We start from the raw sequence: 4,596 nt of genomic DNA, 5'->3' as shown, positions 1-4,596 counted from the left end.
GTCTAGGTGTATGTATGTCTATGGTTGCCTAGATTGGTTCTCAATTAGAGACAGCTTTCTATCGTTGTCTCTGATTGGGAACCATATTTAGGCAGCCATATTCATTAGGTAGTTCGTGGGTGATTGTCTATGTTTAGTGTTTAGTGTCAGCACTATTTGTTCAATAGCTTCACGGTCACCGTTTTATTGTTTTGTATAGTTTGTATAGTGTTCTTCGTTTCGTTTTCGTCTTCAATAAAAGAAGATGTATTGTTATCACGCTGCGCCTTGGTCCTCCTCTCTTCCACAATACGACGATCGTGACATTATCTCATTTTAATGACAATATACTATAGTGCTGAAGCTCCCTCCCTTAAAAGTGGATGAAAACACTTTACTGTGTCGACAGTAAACAATCATTATTCAGATAAGAGACTAAAGCTATTAGAAAAGACAAGGTACTACAGATTGCACACATCTAGGAATAAGGAGTCATCCCATAGTATTTTATGCTAGTCTTGAAACTGTATTTTACACCTTGGTTTAGATTTTTAAATGTTATACTTGACATTGAAATCTGTGTGTTTTGCTGCAGATCTTCAGCGAGACAGATTGGTGAGATGGCTTTATCCAGTTTCCTCATTCTGATATTGTGGGACATGATCAAGCCCTCACCCCTGCTGAATGTGGGTTTTGTAACTACCAGGCATAGTAACTATATTGACTCTCCATTTCAACTCTTGTTTACTGTAGCTAAGCCTCACCATCTCAGCTTCATATAAGACAGTGTTTATGATAAAAGGATTTGAGACGGTTAGGGTTAGAGTCTTGTTAAGTTGTTATTTGAATAATGTCTAAAACAGCTAGATTGCTTCAGAGCAGGGACACTTAAACTACAGTGGTTTATCTGTATGTATTGGCTCAGAAATCATTTGAATATCTTCAATCTCATTCAGTGTCTTCCTGCATCTATCAGAATACACAGCCATCTCTGTGGTCTGTGGGACCTCCTCCATTGACCTTGCTACTCAAATCTGCCCTGCCATCTACACTGAATGCAATGAGGGTCTGTTGATCCTGAACCACATCATGGATAACACAGTCTGGAAGGGAACTCTGGACACCAGAGTGAATCCTCCTGTCCTGAGATTCAGCTTTCCCGTTCGCCAAGGGGACGCATGTGGGAGTGTCTTCTTGATTATTAATAGGAGAATGTTTCTGTATGCTCTCCTTCTGCCCTGGAGGAGTGTTGTGTTAGAGCAGGCCTGCCCAACCTTATTCCTGGAGATCTACCATCCTGTGGGTTTTCAGTCCAACCCTGATATAACACACCTGATTCTACTAATTAGCTGCTCAACAAGACCTTAACTAGCTGAATCAGATATGCTAAATTAGGGTTGGACTGAAAACCTACAGGACAGTAGATCTCCAGGAAGAGGGTTGGGCAGCCCTGTGTTAGAGGGAACACTCGCAGCACCACTAACCTTGACTGAGAGGAATGGGGGAGCAAAGAATGTATGTTTCTCTGAGAGGTTTTGACCCCTGTGAATCTTTTAAAACTTTTGAAACGTACCTTATCATGAGCTAGAAAGTAACACTAAATTGAAAGTCCATTTAGACTAAAGTAGCTGAGTTGAAGAACAGGTGATGGCTTTCAGTCTAAAATAAACTTCAAGGGAATAAGAGATCTGATTTTCTGTTTTGCTTGTACACACTATTGCACACAGCAACCTTCAAAGCCATATAGTCAACATACCTCGTCAACAACACCCAGGTGGACATGTAAGTGAAAAGATTCACTGCATATATCGCTTACATTTGAAAATCAGACACTGCTCAGCAATTGAAATTGGGAGCCCAAACAGTTTTGTTTGCAGTATGATATTGCACAGTTCAAACACAGTTCAAAGCAGTTGATGTTTCTGTGGGGAGTGTGTGTTATCCTGGGTCCTGCTGTAGTAATCAGTCAGCTACACTGGAACCCATCTTCAGGTCGGCCTCCTCCATTGCTGTGAAGGACAACAATGGTAGCTTCATCAGTGCTTTGAGCATGGCCCTGTTCAGGGTAGGATAACACAACCACCACCTACATAACACCCCCATTCAAATACACTCAGCTTCGACATGGCAAAGTGCCAATTTTCCAATGTGCTGCCACCTTATAAAATAACTGTAATCCCATTCCAACATGTGTAAACCTGTCTGATCTTATGTAAGTGCGCTTTTATAATGGTGCCATCTTCCTTTCTTCCTTCACCAGGATGCAAACTATACCACACCCCTGGTTATCCCTCCTCTGGGTATTGAGCTGAGGACTAACGTCTACGTTCAGGTTTTAGCTGCCAACCTGACTTCCTAGTAAGAACCTTCTCGTTGTGTTCCCTCTTAGCCTTAGTAATAATTACTATCAGTTCTGTTCCAAACTGAAACTGTTAAATAATGTGTATAGAGGGTTCTACTTGTGATCTGAAGTGTTTGACTCTGTTCTGATGACCTCACTCTTTCTCTACAGATACCATGTGCTTCTGGACCGATACTACGTGTCCATCTTAACATTCTTTAATCTCTTTGTATTGTTAGACAATTTTTTTTTTTTAAACACTCTTCAATCAAATTTGGAAAAAGTGTTAGTAGCCAAGTTCATATCAAATTAGCAATCATTTTAAGACTGGGCTTGATTAAATGTCTTGCCTCCTTTGCATTCAGACACAGTGTACCTTCTCACTAAAGAATTTAACTATCTCCATCCAGGTTCATCTTTATCTAGTGAGCTCAATGCAAAACGGAGGAGTAGCCACTTTGTCTAGGCACCAAGGTGCCTTATAAATAACATTAATACAATTTTTAGATCAATCATTAATACTCTTTCTGTATCCATCGGTGTGTTGTCCTGCCTGTGTGTGGGCAATTGTGACGTGAGGTTCACCTTTTTTGTAAAGGTGCTCCATAGATCAGATGACCACCATGCTGGAGAATGGAGATAGCCATAAGGCCATTTTCTACTTCCCTGCTTTCTGCTTCATTGAGCCGGCAGCAGAACCAGACCGTCTCCACCTACTACTTGCACTGCATCACCCGCCTCTGTGATCGCACCACCTGCAGGACCTTCAAGGTACAGTACCATTGATCTGACCACACAACGTTATGCTCCATCCATCCATAACATGTCACAGCTTTGGTTGTTGGCAGCTTTACAAATTCAAATAAAATAAAAAAGGTTACAAAGAAAGTTAGAAAGTGACCCTTACTAGTGGGTTGCCTCCAGAAGTCACATTTGAGCTGTCTAAATTTGCAGCCTGGTCTCATAGACTAGATGTAACATGGTAAACAAAAAACCGGGACACTGAAATTATTGTGATATGTTACATTTGGTATGGTTACATGAGACAGAAGGTTATTTAAGGCAAAAATAAAAGGAGGGTGGTTGGTCGGGGTGGATAGGTAGGAGTATAATGCAAATGTCTAGCAACGAAAGTGTGCTATTTCTGTAACATATCATGCAAATAGTAATTTGTAGCATATCATATGAAATGGATGATGAACATCCACAAAATAATATATACATGTATCGTACATGTCAAACGTAACCTATCATACTAATTTGAGTGTCCCAGATTTTATTATACTATGTTACGTCTACCCTTGAGTCCAGGTTGCAGCATACAGTTTGTTGCTATATGTTAGGTATAGATAACTGTACACCTGGTGTTTCACTGTATAAACAATTTATTGAGGAATAGCATGGTCCCTATACCAGCACGATACTCACTTTTCTGTACTCTTTCTTTCTCTCCCACCACATAGCAATTCAACAGGAGGCGGAGGAGGGCTGCAGAAACCCTCATCGGCCAGGATGGGATTTCAGATGAAGCTCTCTTCACCTCAGGACCCATCAAGACCATGGCAGAGAGCTGTATGTCTACTCTCTATGTATCTATATGTTATATTATATGTACCAATATGCCCATATTAGGACCACATAGCTTTCCTAAAAGACATTTGTTAATGTAAAGATAATTTCACCATCATGTTCACTAGGCATATCTATTGTTTTCCATTTCCAATACTCACATGTAATGCCAATTTATTTGGAATAATCTTATGAATTCTGTTTCTCTCTTTTTCAGCCTCTCTTACTTCCAAAGAAGAGGGTATGTTTTTCTTTATCACATTAACTCTATCATATGACAGCAAACCTTTCACTTTTAAAGTGGTTAACATCATTCTAACAGGAAGGTCAGAGCTGCTCAGAAGCTCTTCCATTGGCTGTTGGTGTAATGTACTGTATCATGTTGCTCCCGCTCCCCTTTGTGAACAGCGCTTTCTGGTGGCGAAGGGAACGGCCGGGGTGCGTCTGTTGGCCTGGAGATTGCCATGGCAGTTCTCATTGTAGTTGGTGTGGCTGCTCTAATGATGGCTACAACCTTTTATTGCAAAAGGATGTGGTTAAGCTAATGCCAGTGCCAGACTGCCATGCCAAAGCCCTCATCAGGAGACAGAGACATGACATGAGTTCAACAGGGTTACATTTCAGTACTGGTGTATTTGATTTATTTATTTTTATTTAAGCTTTATTTAACTAGGCAAGTCAGTTAAGAACAAATTCTTATTTACAGT

General features: G+C 40.6%; 1 pseudogene; it reads left to right on the top strand.

Moving 5' to 3' along the window:
• Window positions 1–638: 638 nt before the first annotated feature.
• LOC120018525 lies at window positions 639–4,372 on the top strand (annotated as a pseudogene).
• The last annotated feature ends 224 nt before the right edge of the window (window positions 4,373–4,596 follow it).

This window comes from Salvelinus namaycush, chromosome 23, assembly GCF_016432855.1.
Source record: "Salvelinus namaycush isolate Seneca chromosome 23, SaNama_1.0, whole genome shotgun sequence".
Taxonomy (NCBI): Eukaryota; Metazoa; Chordata; class Actinopteri; order Salmoniformes; family Salmonidae; genus Salvelinus; species Salvelinus namaycush.
This window is presented reverse-complemented; position numbering and strand designations above follow the sequence as displayed.